This window comes from Amia ocellicauda, unplaced genomic scaffold (genome assembly GCF_036373705.1).
Source record: "Amia ocellicauda isolate fAmiCal2 unplaced genomic scaffold, fAmiCal2.hap1 HAP1_SCAFFOLD_30, whole genome shotgun sequence".
NCBI classification, from domain to species: Eukaryota; Metazoa; Chordata; class Actinopteri; order Amiiformes; family Amiidae; genus Amia; species Amia ocellicauda.
The window spans coordinates 1,484,281-1,501,157 of record NW_027102865.1 but is presented as its reverse complement, the minus strand read 5'-3'; the positions used below and the strand labels follow the sequence as shown (position 1 = coordinate 1,501,157).

At 41.2% G+C, this 16,877-nt stretch overlaps 1 non-coding gene and 9 pseudogenes across 1 annotated transcript; all 10 read left to right on the top strand.

Annotated features, from left to right (window-relative positions):
* Positions 1-132: 132 nt before the first annotated feature.
* LOC136729032 (uncharacterized) lies at positions 133-251 on the top strand (annotated as a pseudogene).
* A 210-nt stretch (positions 252-461) lies between these two features.
* LOC136729044 (uncharacterized) lies at positions 462-580 on the top strand (annotated as a pseudogene).
* A 220-nt stretch (positions 581-800) lies between these two features.
* Positions 801-919, top strand: LOC136728874 (uncharacterized; annotated as a pseudogene).
* A 551-nt stretch (positions 920-1,470) lies between these two features.
* Positions 1,471-1,589, top strand: LOC136728927 (uncharacterized; annotated as a pseudogene).
* Positions 1,590-1,805: 216 nt separating this feature from the next.
* LOC136729170 (uncharacterized) lies at positions 1,806-1,924 on the top strand (annotated as a pseudogene).
* A 214-nt stretch (positions 1,925-2,138) lies between these two features.
* On the top strand, positions 2,139-2,257 carry LOC136729188 (uncharacterized; annotated as a pseudogene).
* Positions 2,258-2,472: 215 nt separating this feature from the next.
* On the top strand, positions 2,473-2,591 carry LOC136729208 (uncharacterized; annotated as a pseudogene).
* Positions 2,592-2,807: 216 nt separating this feature from the next.
* Positions 2,808-2,926, top strand: LOC136729286 (5S ribosomal RNA). The gene has a single exon (XR_010808897.1). It is a non-coding gene; the product is annotated as a 5S ribosomal RNA (ribosomal RNA).
* A 209-nt stretch (positions 2,927-3,135) lies between these two features.
* On the top strand, positions 3,136-3,254 carry LOC136729087 (uncharacterized; annotated as a pseudogene).
* A 221-nt stretch (positions 3,255-3,475) lies between these two features.
* Positions 3,476-3,594, top strand: LOC136729589 (uncharacterized; annotated as a pseudogene).
* The last annotated feature ends 13,283 nt before the right edge of the window (positions 3,595-16,877 follow it).

Here is a 16,877-nt window from a genome sequence, read left to right as displayed (position 1 = left end):
ACTAGGCTACTTTCAACACCCTTTGCTGCACTGATATTTTTCCCTCCATTTTTCTTTTTATTTTATTTTTTTGCTGGAAGTTCCGTCAATATCCGCCAGCCTTTAAGAGACATCATGCAGGCAGGCCTCTTGGCTTGTAGTCACACCGTCCTGAACGCGCCCGATCATATCAGGTTTCGGAAGCTAAACGGGGCAGGGCCTGGTCAGTACTTGGAAGTGTGACCTCCTGGAAATACCAGGTGCTGCAAGCTTTTTACGTCTCCTGGGTAACTTCATCGTAGCTCTTAAAACTCTCTTTCTGTCTCCAGGAGATATAATTGAAGAATTGTACACGTACCCGGCTACTTTCAACACCCTTTGCTGCACTGGTATATTTCCCTCTATTTTTCTTTTTTTTTTTTGCTGGCAGTTCCGTCAATACCCGCCAGCCTTTAAGAGACATCATGCAGCCAGGCATCTCGGCTTGCGGCCACACCATCCTGAACGCGCCCGATCTCGTCAGATCTCGGAAGCTAAACGGGGCAGGACCTGGTCAGTACATGAATGTGAGACCTCCTTGAAATACCTCGTGCTGCAAGCTTTTACGTCTCCTGGGTAACTTTATCGTAGCTCTTAATACTCTCTATCTGTCTGGAGGAGATATAATTGAAGAATTGTACATGTACCCGGCTACTTTCAACACCCTTTGCTGCACTGATATTTTTCCCTCCCTTTTTCTATTTTTTTTTTTTTTTTTTTTTGCTGGAAGTTCCGTCAATACTTGCCAGCCTTTAAGAGACATCATGCAGCCAGGTCTCTTGGCTTGCGGCCACACCGTCCTGAACGCGCCTGATCTCATCATATCTCGGAAACTAAACGGGGCAGGGTCTGGCCAGTACTTGGTTGGGTGACCTCCTGGAAATACCTGGTGCTGCAAGCTTTTTACGTCTCCTGGGTAACTTCATCGTAGCTCTTAATACTCTCTTTCAGTCTGGAGGAGATATTATTGAAGAATTGTACACGTACCCGGCTACTTTCAACAGCCTTTGCTGCACTGATATTTCTCCCTCCATTTTTATTTTTATTTTTTATTTTTTCTGGAAGTTCCATCAATATCCGCCAGCCTTTAAGAGACATCATGCAACCAGGCATCTCGGCTTGCGGACACACAGACCTGAACGCGCTTGATCTCGTCAGATCTCGGAAACGAAACGGGGCAGGACCTGGTCAGTACTTGGATGGGAGAACTCCTGGAAATACCAGGTGCTGCCAGCTTTTTACGTCTGCTGGGTAACTTTATCGTAGCTCTTGATACTCTCTTTCAGTCTGGAGGAGATATAATTGAAGTATTGTACACGTACCCGGTTACTTTCAACACCCTTTGCTGCACTGATATTTTTCCCTCCATTTTTCTTTTTTCTTCATTATTTAGCTGGAAGTTCCGTCAATATCCTCCAGCCTTTAAGAGACATCATGCAGCCAGGCCTCTTGGCATGCGGACACATTGTCCTGAATGTGCCCGATCTCATCAGATCTCGGAAGCTAAACGGGGCAGGGCCTGGTCAGTACTTGAATGTGAGAACTCGTGGAAATACCTGGTGCTGCAAGCTTTTTACGTCTCCTGGGTAACTTTATCATAGCTCTTCATTCTCTTTTTCTGTCTGGAGGAGATATAATTGAAGAATTGTACACGTACCCGACTACTTTCAACACCCTTTGCTGCAGTGGTATTTTTCCCTCCATTTTTCTTTTTTCTTTTTTATTTTGCTGGAAGTTCCGTCAATACCCTCCAGCCTTTAAGAGACATCATGCAGCCAGGCCTCTTGGCATGCGGACACATTGTCCTGAACGCGCCCGAACTCATCAGATCTCGGAAGCTAAACGGGGCAGGACCTGGTCAGTACTTGAATGTGAGACCTCCTAGAAAAACCTGGTGCTGCAAGCTTTTACGTCTCCTGGGTAACTTCATCGTAGCTCTTTATACTCTCTTTCTGTCTGGAGGAGATATAATTGAAGTATTGTACACGTACCCGGCTACTTTTAACACCCTTTGCTGCACTGATATTTTTCCCTACATTTTTCTTTTTTCATTTTTTTTTGCTGGAAGTTCTGTCAATACCCTCCAGCCATTTAGAGACATCATGCAGCCAGGCCTCTTGGCTTGCGGCCACACCGTCCTGAACGCGCCCGATCTCGTCAGACCTTGGAAACTAAACGGGCCAGGGCCTGGTCATTACTTGAATGTGGGACCTCCTGGAAATACCTGGTTCTGCAAGCTTTTTACGTCTCTTGGGTAACTTCATCGTAGCTCGTAATACTCTCTTTCAGTCTGGAGGAGATATAATTGAAGAATTGTACCCGTACCCGGCTACTTTCAACACCCTTTGCTGCACTGATATTTTTCCCTCCATTTTTCTTTTTTCTTTTTTTTTTGCCGGAAGTTCCGTCAATACCCTCCAGCCTTTAAGAGACATCATGCAGCCAGGCTTTTTGGCTTGCGGCCACACCGTCCTGAACGCGCCCGATCTTGTCAGATCTAGGAAGCAAAACATGGCAGGACCTGGTCTGTATTTGGATTGGTGACCTCCTGGAAAAACTAGGTACTGCAAGCTTTTTACGTCTCCTGGGTAACTTCATCGTAGCTCTTAATACTCTCTTTCTGTCAGGAGAAGATACAATTGAAGAAATGTACACGTACCCGGCAACTTTCAACACCCTTTGCTGCACTGATATTTTTCCCTCCATTTTTCTTTTTTCTTTTTTTTTTTGCTGGAAGGTCCGTCAAAACCCGCCCGCCTTTAAGAGACATCATGCTGCCAGGCCTCTCGGCTTGCGGCCATGCCGTCCTGAACACGACCGATCTCATCAGATCTCGGAAGCTAAACAGGGCAGGGCCTGGTCAGTACTTGGATGGGTGACCTCCTGGAAATACCAGGTACTGCAAGCTTTATACGTCTCCTGGGTAACATCATCGTAGATCTTAATACTCTCTTTCTGTCTGGAGGAGATATAATTGAAGAAATGTACACGTACCCGGCTACTTTCAACACCCTTTGCTGAACTGATATTTTTCCCTCCATTTTTCTTTTTTTATTTGCTGGAAGTTCCGTCAACACCCGTCAGCCTTTAAGAGACATCATGCAGCCAGGCCTCTCGGCTTGCGGCTACACCGTCCTGGACCCACCCCGTCTCGTCAGATCTCGGAAGCTAAACGGGGCTTGGCCTGGTCAGTACTTGGATGGGAGATCTCCTAGAAATACCAGGTGCTGCAAGCTTTTTACGTCTCCTGGGTAACTTCATCGTAGCTCTTAATACTCTCTTTCTGTCTGGAGGAGATATAATTGAAGAATTGTACACGTTCCCGGCTACTTTCAACACCCTTTCCTGCACTGTTATTTTTCCCTCCATTTTTTTATTTTTTTATTTTTTATTTTTTGCTGGAAATTCCGTCAATACCCGCCAGCCTTTAAGAGACATCATGCAGCCAGGCATCTCGGCTTGCGGCCACACCGTCCTGAACGTGCCCGATCTCGTCAGACCTTGGAAACTAAACGGGCCAGGGCCTGGTTAGTACTTGGATGGGTGACCTCCAGGAAATACCAGGTGATGCAAGCTTTTTACGTCTCCTGGGTAACTTCATCGTAGCTCTTAATACTCTTTATCTGTCTGGAGGAGATATAATTGAAGTATTGTACACTTTGTCTTAGGGACAGTCTGGCTAGCAGTGACTGAGTGGTTGACAGACGACAAGCAATGGAATGTACGTGCTCTGTGATGTCATAGCAGTCAGCTGAGAGAGGCTCGTGATGTCATCACTGAGCTGTCTGTCTGTCTGTCTGTCTGTCTGTCTCTCTCTCTCTCTCTTTCTCTCTCTCTCTCTCTCTCTCTTCCTCTCAATTCAATTCATTTGTATTGTCAAAGCAATTGGACATACATACATACATATATATATATATATATATATATATATATATATATATATATATATATATATATACATACATACATACATCCATACATGCTAGAAAGTCATTACAATGTTATCTTAAAGGCTAACTAAGCAGAACATATATCATTATAGAACAGAGTTCATAGGTCAACACATGGTTTTAGGGAACAGGCACGTAGGTCATACCGTTTGACAATGTCTCCAAGGTTCTCATCGTAAATAACAAACAGAAATCAAACTATCGTCTGGGCTGACCTTCTAGCTTGACCGTATCTTTCTTAAGTATACAAGAGAGAAAAACAGGTGTAAGAAAATAATTTCTAATTTTCCTTCTACACATATATACATACATACATACATATGTAGCGTTATGTTGGGTGTATTTGGATAAGAGCATTTGGGCTCTGAGCTGAAGCACTGATCTAAAGAAGACCTCTCCCCCCCCAAAGTTATCAGATTTCCTTAGCTCATCAGCTTGGAACTGGTTTGCATCAAAGTGACAGTTTTGGGGAGGATGGCACCGAGAAGAGGCCAAATAGTTTGGAATTCTGCTATGAGATGTCTGGAGAAAGGGGCCTGTAGGTGATAAAAACTCTTTGAAGTGGATGAGAGCCGAAATCCCGACATAGAGCTACGAACCCAGGCCAACCGGCATTTCCAAAAGATGGCATGGATTGACATCAGTCATAAATAAAGCCTCCCTCCAATAGGACACTGGGGGCTGAAACCGAAATCCAATCTCAAGAACTCAGGGACCAATCACCTACTGATCTGACAGACTATAAGGAACAGCGGACAGTCTTTCTCTCTCTCTCTCTCTCACCTGAACCAGAAACTCGCTGCCACAGCTCAACCTGTAGCTCTGTTGCCAGAACCGGAATCAGAAACCAACCAAGTCTTTGCCGGCAACAGAAGAGTTAAACTGGGAGAAGGAGATTGAGCGAAGAATTATTTTAAAGGACTTTATTAAATAAATAACTTCACAGACCCACCTGATCAGTGGAGTTTTACAGCTGGACAATTGACTAAGTCGACTGAATACGAAAGTGTCAGTCACTTAAATAGCTATTTGAGTCTTAAGAAACTTGACCCTTGGAACAAACAGGGCCCTGCTTTCCTCAAAGACTTCGTCTTCAAGTAACTACGGTGGAACAATGCTTACAAAGAAGATTTTGTGCACAACCTTTGAGCCTTCAAACCAATGGAAAATCTGTTTGGAAAAGACTCTACATTCGCGAAACCCCAACTTCCAGGTGCATCGACTGAGTGGAAGTTCTTGGACAAAGCCGAACCGGACTGCCTTTGTTCCAAACCACACGGACCTCGTGCCGTGTGCTGTTATCTGAGCCCGAAGCCAGAGAGGCCTCTCTGCGACGAAGTTCACATAAGTTTAACAGTTTGGAGTTTGTGATTCATGACATTTGAGAAATCAATTAGAAATGTTAATCTGTGATTCATAACTCTAGAATGTGTAATATCATTTAGTTTTCTTAAATATAAATGTGAGTTGCATTAAACTGTTTTGTTGATAATTTTAGAAATAAAATCTGTCAACGCCGAGAAATATCTTCTCATTCCTGTTTAACTGTTTAGTCTGAAATTGACACAAGTTAATAGACATTAGATTATTGGTGGCCCTGCCTATCCTTAATCATTGAATAATAATCAGTTAAGGGAAATTGTGGTAACAAATAGGATCTTTCTCGGCACCTAAACGTAAATGAGACTGATATATATATAACGAGAAGTTACCTGACATAAATACTAACCTGCGTAGTTATTTAATGTCTGACTAATAATACTAACGAGAGACTCACCTTCGTCTTACTAACCGGTATTGTAGTCAATGTGTTTATAACCTTTTTTGTTTAATGATTTGTGTGTTATCATATGCGATCCCATGGTCTTTGATTTGGTCACGGAAGTGATTTGTCTTTGATTTGTTGATCTAGAGTTGAATTTTAATTAGTTTTTCCCTTTTGTATAATTAGTGTAGTGCTACATTTAGTCTTTGTTTTTGAATAAATTTGACAATTTATATCTTTGGAATTGGTGTCTGCATCCAATTATTACAGAAAATGAGTTCTACAAGATTCCAGGATTCGTGATAAGGTGATACTATAAATTCACTTCTTTAATTGAATTTTATAAGTGTACCTTACGCTACACCTTTGACCACCACGTCTTCCTCCTCCCACTGCTTGACCTCTATTGTGACCTGGATCACCTGCCGGCTCCATGTTATCGCTGTGTTGTTGAGGTGGATAGCACGCATTTCACTCGATACTCGTACCACAATGTGAAATCAATCATCAATAACCAGTTGGCAGTATTGGAAAAGCAATTACAAGGGCCTGCATACATGCAGTAATGTCAAATCTGATGTGGAAGAACAATTCCTTTATCCCTCTGTTCTCCACCAGGGTTGTGCTGATCGCCTCGATTGGCAAGTTTGCAGTGTGAGGAGTGGATCCATGTCGTCGTTCCTAGGCACTTCACAGCTGTGTGGGTGGTCAGGAGCACCTGGTAGGGCCCTGTCCACCTGGGCTGTTGGGAGGACTTTCTCTTGTGTGCTTTGATATACACAGTCATCTTGCTGGAAGGGGTGGTAAACCTGCTGGGATGGTTCAGTCTGGGCGGCTTTCATCTGTGAATGGACAGCTTCGAAAGCACGTGTTAGTCCCATACAAAAAGACAACATAGCATCATCCATCAAGTGGATGTCCATTTCCCTTACAGACAATGGAGGAGTGATGGAGAGTCTCATAAGTCATCCCATAATAATCTCACACGGAGAAAGACCTGTTTTTCTCAATTTGCTGACGATTTCATTGTCATTAGGACTATAGGAAGGGGATCTGGACGTTTGAGTCCTGTTTGTTTGCATATATTAGACAGCTTATTCTTTAATATCCCATTTTGTTTCTCCACTGCTCCAGCTGACTGAGCCTGATGGGGCAGTGAAAATGTTGTTTACCTCGCAGGGCTTTGCATAGTTCCTGCACTATTGTCCCAGTGAAGTGAGTGTTCCTATCACTGGAAATTTCCCTGGAATGCGAAATCTACATATAACATCCCTTAACTGTATTTTTGCTACTTTTACTACTTCAGCCTTCCTACGGGATAGGCTTCAACCCATTTAGAACACCTATATATTATTACAAGTATATATTCATATCCACAACATTTAAGCTCTTGAACACAATCTATTTGCATATTGCAGGATTATGAGCTTGACAAATGTGGCAAGTTCTACAATATTGCTAAGCTGTTACTATAAAACCTGGGGCAAACCAATTTAAAAGACTGATGCACACATCCCCCCTTTGCCCGTGTGGCCAACACCATGCGCCACATGGGCAAACCAGGGAAAGAGTGCCTGTGAGGCAACCAATGCATTAGCAAATGTTTGAGCTCTCTTATGGAAGGTGCAGTGGCCAGTTGCAATTTCCTGGAGCTTTTACAGTGCATCTCAAATTAAATTTCATCCAGCCCCAGGTCATAAAAGTCAAACCCTAGTTACGACATACATAACACATACATTTTGTTGCTTCAAAGAGAATACAAAAGTCAGCAAAACATTCTTTTTTACAAATTCAGTTTGTAAACTGTATTGTACATATATTTGTTGCGTTTTGATTTATAAACATTATACATTGTACAAATCTTAAGTGAAGGGCAATGGATTGATTCTGACTTCATGGCTGTCATTCTATTCATTTGAATAATGTGACATCTCCACTAATAGTACATTATAAATTAAACTATCAATAGAAGAATATGTGCTACTGCGGACGTCATCTGAGCAGTTTCACAATATATTGTAGATTCCTATAATCTGGAAAACCTTTAATTATAGTATTTTAACTTATTTCTCCACTGAGTCAAGCATCACTTCAGCGTAGTGGACCTCAGCATTGGTCTGTTCAAGTTGCTGTGAGGCTGTCTTTAAAGCCGCGCCCTTGGCCTACTGTGTCTCAACAAGAACACCAGCATCTTCTCCATATGGGTCAGACATCGGTTCCTTCAGGACACGATTCATAATATGCATATCTGCCATGTGGAATAAATCAGTCTGAAGACACAATGTGTGGTTCACACAACATCAGAGATCGTCCTTATAAAAGGCATCTCTATCACATTAGTTGACATTCGCACAATCTATAAGGTTTCTAGTAAAGGGACAATTCAAAATAATAATAATCTTGATTCCAATTTATCTCATTTATCAAATTATTTCAGTACAGCACTCAGCTGTCGTCAGCAGCATCATATCTCCTGTGTTTATTGAATCAGCTTTACTTCCTAGTGTAGATACTCTTTTTGTGTGGAGTTGTCAAAGTTTCAAAACAATGTGCTTATCTTTGTCCTTTTATCTAACTTAAATACCTGAGACCATTACAATAACTATTACAGCAGCTCCTTCAACACCATAGTTAATAGTAGTTGGGTAAATGATGGCAGTTATTAATCTTTGTTTCTCAATTCATTTTTTACCAATAAACCATAATTTGAAATTATTTCCATACTCCTATTATTCCTATTTTCATTATTATTAGTTTTATGCGGTTGTCATCTAGTATGTGACGTATTCGTCTGTATCAACATCAATATTATTATCATTATTAATACAAGCAGTGTAAATTACCATTCATTACACTCTTGCTCTGTTTGTAATAAGTTATGAACCCTTACACGTACTTACAGTCTCTGCCTTGTCTCTGACTTCTCTCTCTCTCTCTCTCTCTCTCTCTCTCTCTCTCTCTCTCTCATCTCAGGCTGCTTGTCTGCTCAGGCGAACAGGGGGAGCAGAGGAGCACATACGGCCCTTGCCCCCTGCCCCCCTCTTCCTAATTGATAGGGTATTTCTGTTTGTGAAAGGACTATTTCCAAACAGTTTTATAACTTGCCATGACTATGTTTCATTAAATTAGTTATGTTACACCTTTAGTTATACCTGTAGTAACTTCATTATTTTCCCTCATATTCCAGTCAATCACCATCAGAGTCTCTCGTGGCAGTACATTTGTCTCACACAGAACAAACTCTCCTTTCTCAACCGCTTTCAATTTTGGATAACATCGCACTGCATCCCAACAGCTGTTCTTTCTCCTATTCGTAATTTCTTACAAGAAAATGCAAGTTATATTTGATCGATTTGTATTATTACTATTTATATACATTTCACTACATTATTGTAGTTAATGAATGTATTTAATCTTTGGAAAATAAGCCTTTTCATTGATCTGAATAATGATGTCCAGGTACTTCAGGAAAGCACATTTTCAAAAAATGTGTCCAGTCAATGATTTCCCCAACTAAGAACCTGCGTGGGCACTAAGACTGTCCTCCTGCGTGGCTCATGTCTTTATTGTGTCACTTCCTCCTATTGAAGTCCAATCTACACCAGTACAGGTTCAGAAGAACTGTTCCCGAATCCAGATTGAACTGATCAATAGTTAATTTCTTACCTACACATTGTATTTAGGGATCTATTACTAGGGATTTAAAAACTCTTCATTGTGGAACTCATAGCTTCCAAATGAGCACATCGTTAATTTCCTGGAGTATCTGGTTATCTATTTATCAATATGTAAGAAACCTTCACCGAATGTTTGTGGTTGCCTCGGATTCCTATTTCTAAATTTGGCTCTAATTCCATTTCTAACATGTTACTTTTAACTTCTGTATTCGTAAGACCTATTTAAATAACTTAATTTTGTATTATTATTTCTGTTTGCAATAGCATTCTGTGTACAGTTAAATGCTGACTTTCTTGTAGGTCTGTTATTACAACATATTTAACTGGCGTTTTTTAGCTATCATTCTGTAACTATTTGTGACTTATGACTCTCTTAGTCATATTCTGGACTATACAGTACATGAAAAAGTCAAAATATGGACATTTACCTTGCGCAAACTGAAAACGTACAAACATACAAAGAGACACATATTAATTTATATCCATAGTAAATTCAGATACCATGGTTTTGGTTGGCATGTTATATTGACCTGCAGTGTCTCAAACTACCCTTATTTATTACTTATCTAGTAATTTTCCTTCAGTATCTTGAGGACTGTCATTTATACTGAAAAACATATATATATATTTTTAATTTGTCTTCGGGGCATTCAGATTGAATTATGCCTGTTGTCTTTTCTTTCTTTTCTCTAACAAATGTTTTAAGATAGCTAGCTTTGGTTTCTCATTTCTTAATGCTTTGTATTCCTATTTTGCAAAACCGTTTTTAGGTGCTCAAGTCTATCTGAATCAAAAGTCCCATCTTCTGGAAACCTTAATTTTCTGTCACCTATTGTCCAGTCAAACGCACCGCTTCACTCCATAGTTATCATACATGTACCTTACATGTGTACCTTTAAGTGGCGGGTCGCCCGTCTTACTAGAGCTGTTCCCACACAGTAACACGTTTTCCCATTTTCTATGTATCGTTTTGTACACAACAACCAAGGCGTGCAAGCCCGCAAAATAACAATAAACGACAGGGGAGAAAACATAGCAAAAAACAAGAAAACACAAATAATACTAAATCCTATATAGGAATAACAACAAACATGCTTTTCAATGTTTGCATTTATAGAACTTGTATATAACTTAATGACTTTTCTTCATTTACCATAAACACTATAAACTTCTATAAACTATAAACACGTTATTTTATATTATCACCGGCGTATCAGATATTGAACAATTAATTAGCGCTCCTTTTTTTTTTTTTTTCTAATAGTAGGTCAAACCCACTTAAGCCTGCGGGAACCCAGACAGGAAAACACAGTCCTGTTCCTTCACAAACAAGAAGACACAGTCAAGTCTATGGTAACCCTAAGAAACCATGCTCCTCGGTTATTGGTGTCAATGGATCTCATTATCCTGAAACTTTCATGATCGAAACATGGAATACTGTTTGTCAGTTTCCATAAAACTATGCATTAAGAGTAATGCAACAGTCACTTATCATTTTGAGCAGCTGTATCAATTGATAGTTAGATCTTTGTAATGAAATGAATAGACAGTGATCTCAGATGTAATGTGTGAATTGCATTTTGAAATGGTAATACTTTGATGTTAAGTTGTGTCATTTTAGTTCAATGAACAAATGATCTGAGGTTGATGTGTATTGTATCCAAGCAATTGTAAAAAAGTGTTAGAGTTTTGAAAAATGTGCATTTTGATCATCGGGTGTGAGTTTAGTGTCTAGAGTTTTGAAAAATGACATCAAGGTTCTGAAATGAGTGCCAAAGTGATTGTAAAAAAGTGTAATATCAGGGGACAGTGGCTATTACTGATCTGGCCTTCCGTGGCCTCTGTATTAATGTAACAGGTCACATTGTATGTATACACTGATACTTGATAGTATAATATAGTACAAGTAAAAAACATACATAGGTATCATAGAAGTATTTTGCAGAAATGATTTTGGATAGTTATCAAAATGGAGAGGAAATGCTAAATCCAGTCTCCCCAGGCTGAGCTTCTATTGCTGCACCTGCTAAGTGGCTGCTGGCCCCACTATATGGATAGAGCCACACCTAGTACAAGAGTCTCCCCATTGCTATTTATATCTCCCTATCCAATCTTATATACGTGTCAGGGTGGGGTGCCTATTCCCCTGCATGCTTTGAAACCTATAGCACCTGGGACGCACACTTGGGATCCGGTTCCTCTGCCCCTCACATACACATGAGGAATCCTAGGTGCTCAATACGTCATACTGTCTCGTTCATCTCATGTGTAAACTATGGACAAATACATGACTAAACGTGTTTAGTTGCTTTTCCCAGAATGCTTTGCGCCACGATATGCAAATAACTATGATTGGCTCCCTGACATTACCCACACTGCGACTGATGCTACCCATTTCACTACCCAACAAAGACCCATAATATGCATGTGTCTGTCTGTCTGTCTGTCTGTCAAAGTATGTGTCTGTGTCTGTTTGTGTGTGTTTGTGTGTCTGTCTCTGTGTGAAAATGTGCCTGTCTCTGTGTGAAAGTGAGTGTGTCTGTGTCTGTGTCTGTCTGTCTGTGAAAGTGAGTGTGTGAAAGTGTGTGTGAGTGTCTGTCTGTCTGTCTGTCTTTGAAAGTGTGTGTGAGTGTCTGTCTGTCATGTAACTTGCACATCTGTTAGGGCACCATATGCAGAGATGTACACATATTGTTCCTTTTCCATATACACTCACCTAAAGGATTATTAGGAACACCATACTAATACTGTGTTTGACCCCCTTTCGCCTTCAGAACTGCCTTAATTCTACGTGGCATTGATTCAACAAGGTGCTGAAAGCATTCTTTAGAAATGTTGGCCCATATTGATAGGATAGCATCTTGCAGTTGATGGAGATTTGTGGGATGCACATCCAGGGCACGAAGCTCCCGTTCCACCTGTAGCGTAAGGTACACTTATAAATTTCAATTAAAGAAGTGAATTTATAGTATCACCTTATCACGAATCCTGGAATCTTGTAGAACTCAATTTCTGTAATAATTGGACACAGACACCAATTCCAAAGATATAAATTGTCAAATTTATTCAAAACAAAGACTAAATGTAGCACTACACTAATTATACAAAAGGGAAAAACTAATTAAAATTCAACTCTATATCAACAAATCAAAGACAAATCACTTCCGTGACCAAATCAAAGACCATGGGATCGCATATGATAACACAAATCGTTAAACAAAAGAGGTTATAAACACATTGACTACAATACCAGTTAGTAAGATGAAGGTGAGTCTCTTGTTAGTATTATTAGTCAGACATTAAATAACTACGCAGGTTAGTATTTATGTCAGGTAACTTCTCGTTATATATATATCAGTCTCATTAACGTTTAGGTGGAGAGAAAGACCCTATCATTACTTGTTACCACAATTTCCCTTAACTGATTATTATTCAATGATTAAGGATAGGCAGGGCCACCTATAATCTGGTGTCTATTAACTTGTGTCAATTTCAGACTAAACAGTTAAACAGGAATGAGAAGATATTTCTCGGCGTTGACAGATTTTATTTCTAAAATTATCAACAAAACAGTTTAATGCAACACACATTTATATTTAAGAAAACTAAATGATATTACACATTCTAGAGTTATGAATCACAGATTAACATTTCTAATTGATTTCTCAAATGTCATGAATCATGAACTCCAAACTGTTAAACTTATCTGAACTTCGTCGCAGAGAGGCCTCTCTGGCTTCGGGCTCAGATAACAGCACACGGCACAAGGTCCGTGTGGTTTGGAACAAAGGCAGTCCAGTTCGGCTTTGTCCAAGAACTTCCACTCAGTCGATGCACCTGGAAGTTGGGGTTTCGCGAAAGTAGAGTCGTTTCCAAACAGATTTTCCACTGGTTTGAAGGCTCCAAGGTTGTGCACAAAATCTTCTTTGTAAGCAGGTTTCCCCCGTAGTTACTTGAAGACAAAGTCTTTGAGGAAAGCAGGGCCCTGTTTGTTCCAAGGGTCAAGTTTCTTAAAACTCAAATAGCTATTTAAATGACTGACACTTTCGTATTCAGTCGACTTAGTCATTTGTCCAGCTGTAAAACTCCACTGATCAGGTGGGCACAGGCGGGCAGCGCAGTCTGTAAAGTTCTTTATTTAATAAAGTCCTTTAAAAGAATTCTTTGTACGGCTCAATCTCCTTCTCCCAGTTTAACTCTTCTGTTGCCGGCAAAGACTTGGTTGGTTTCTGGTTCCGGTTCGGGCAACAGAGCTACAGGTTGAGCTGTGGCAGCGAGTTACTGGTTCAGGTGAGAGAGAGAGAGAAAGAAAGGCCGTGTTTGTCCTTTATAGTCTATCAGATCAATAGGTGATTGGTTCCTGAGTTCTTGAGATTGGATTTCGGTTTCAGCCCCCAGTGTCCTATTGGAGGGGGGCTTGATTTATGACTGATGTCAATCCATGCCATCTTTTGGAAATGCCGGTTGGCCTGGGTTCGTAGCTCTATGTCGGGATTTCGGCTCTCATCCACTTCAAAGAGTTTTTATCACCTACAGGCCCCTTTCTCCAGACATCTCATAGCAGAATAACAAACTATTTGGACTCTTCTCGGTGCCATCCTCCCCAAAACTGTCACTTTGATGCAAACCAGTTCCAAGCTGATGAGCTAAGGAAATCTGATAACTTTGGGGGGGAGAGGTCTTCTTTAGATCCGTGCTTCAGCTCAGAGCCCAAATACTCTTATCCAAATACACCCAACATAACGCTACATACCCCCTTTCTTGAATGGGACTGAGGTCGACTAGGGCGTTATCCCCTTCAAGACAAAATAAGACGTTAAGCATTTATCTCAAAGTTATGTAACAGAATTCAACAGTGGACTTCACCATTCATGACCCCGAGAAATCAAAGAAAACAAACTAATAGTTCATTATTTAAGCAGAATGTATTCCAATCAAATTGACAATCCTATACTAGCACATATACAGGTTACATATTATAACACAAGTACATTAAAACAAAAAAACAATTGGTATTACTCAGTATTGAGTATGGTTACTGACGGTAACCAATAGGTGGAAGTTGATTAACAGAGGGAGGTGACTGGGAATTCAGGTGTTATTCAGGCACCTGACCTTCACTATGTCTATAATAGTTGGTAGGGACCTGGGTTCGAATGGTTGGCTTACATGGTAAGCCGGTGCCCCCTTTAGGGACATGCACAAAAAATGGTCTCATTGGGAAGTTGTACCTTGGTGGCTGTATCATATCTGTCATTCAATTCCACAGGCTTTGGTGATTCAACTTGAGCCCACAACCTGTTCAATAGGTCCTGACCAATGATCAACTTCTCTGTTTCAAATTTGGAAATATAAACTGGATGAACCAACTTAATCTTCCCAAAGGTGAACTCTAACAATGCCTTTTGAGTGAGCTGTGCCTTAGTCTCTGTGTAACTTGTAATGTTCACACTACAAGCTTCCACTTTCAGTTGTTGGTCTGAGGTTTCCATAATTTGTTTCAGGTTGCCCATTGTGGTGGCAGACATTAAACAAATTTCAGCCCCAGTGTCCAACAAGGCTCCTCACTCCCACACATTCTCAATGGTCACTTCTATGTAAACTTGCTTGGCTCTGCCTCTCTGTGTCAGATCACCCAGTAACATCACCAAAGGTTCAGCTTGCCTGCAGGCAACTTCCCCCACTGGGAGGTCCCAGTGGGCTGATGTGTCAGAGAAACCCCCCTGCTGTTCCTCACATCCAATCAAAAACACAGAGGCGGGGACAGGGGGTGGTTCCAGAGCTAGTCATTCCTTAGGTGGCGAGTCCGGCCCTTTACCCTGGCTACTAACTTCCAGTTTGGGAAGAGGGGGCAAAGGGAGCAGAGCTAAGCGTAGCAGTAGCTCAGAAACTGCAACATTGCTCAGAGACTGAGTTAACCCACCTAGGCTAGGAGCAGATTTCTTTTTTTTATTGTAAGCCTGGGTGTCTTGGATTCCATCCTTGGGAGGTTCTTTCCTTCTTTGAATCTCTGTCCCCTCTAACTCCAGTGGAGAAATAGGGCTCTCAGAGCGCCTTGCCAGTACTTGGGTGCTTGAATCTTTACGATCAGAAGTGCTATTGTACTTGCTTTCCCAAGCTTTCTGTGCCATTTTTTTGAATTTCAGCTATGTTCATATACGTTGCGTCTGCATGTAATATGATCATTTCCTTAATCGTTGGGAACAAATTAGCAACAAACAACCCTTTAAAGCTCACCTCTTCCTCGGCCCCGGGTCGATCTTGACCCGCAAAATAGGTTTTCCTAAGCTTTTCATAGTAATCACGGGGGGACTCATGCTTACCCTGTTTGATCTGGTGTGCGGCAGTCACTGCTGCCACTGGATCAATGAACCTGGAATAGTCCCTAACTAATGCTCTGCACAAGCGTTGAAACCTATCGCAGACCATGGACCCTTGCCTCTCCATCCAAGAATGGACTTGGCGAGAGGTAGTTTTGCGGATTAGGAGAACCTTTTCCTTCTCCGTAGCCTCAGGATAGAAACTCAAAGCATACTTAATGTCCTTAATATACGCTTCCACATTTCCTTCCTTGTCTGCTGGGTTAAAGGTTTCACAATCTTTAGCCAGTTCTCTCAACTGGCGCATGTTAACCTTTCGGTCTGGACTCTCGGGAGAGGAAGTTCGTCTGTGCGACGAGCTTCTTACCCTGGGTGGAGAAAGACTACAGGGAGGGGTACGATCAGGACGAGGCAACCCGGGGCCTAAATGTGGAGACGGTGTGCGACTCCGTGCATTGGCCGGTTCCGGCTGTTCCTTTATGCTGTCAGGTGTCAGCTTTGCAGCCCACCAAGAGGCAGCTTTCAGGGCCCCTATTTGTTGCTTGAGACGCTCATTTTCAACTTCAGTTGATTTGAGTTCTCCCCTAAGCACCTGATTTACTCTCCTCATTTCTTCACTGTCCCTTTTTAAATGTATGACCTCGCCTTCGAGTATCTCCATTTTTACAGTGCCCAAATCTTTCTTCCTGACTGTTTTGCAAAGACGCATTTCCAAAACATCCCGGTCCTTCAAAACTATCCTTTCATTTTCAACCGCTTTACATCTGTCATTTTGCAGACCTTTTACTTGGATCAGAGTTGTTTCCAATTCAACTTGACATTGTCTTAAATCATTTCCTAATTGCTCTCTCTGTTCAATTAAGTCCTCTTTTTCAGCATTCAACACAATGACTTGTTTTCCACAAGTATCTAGCTTTCCTTCAAATTCTAAAACCATTCCATGCCGTTTGGCTCTTTCTTCTTTCGCTTTAGCATACTTTTCTCCTAGCTTTTTCAGTTTTTCAAACTTGCTTATGATCCAGTTCACTACCCTTGAGCTCGCAAGTGCTAAGCTAGCCATAACTTTCATCACCTCTATCGACTCTTTTTCGAGTTGCGTCGTAGTGTCGTTTACCAACTGAGTTCGACGCGACTCTACTTCAAAGTC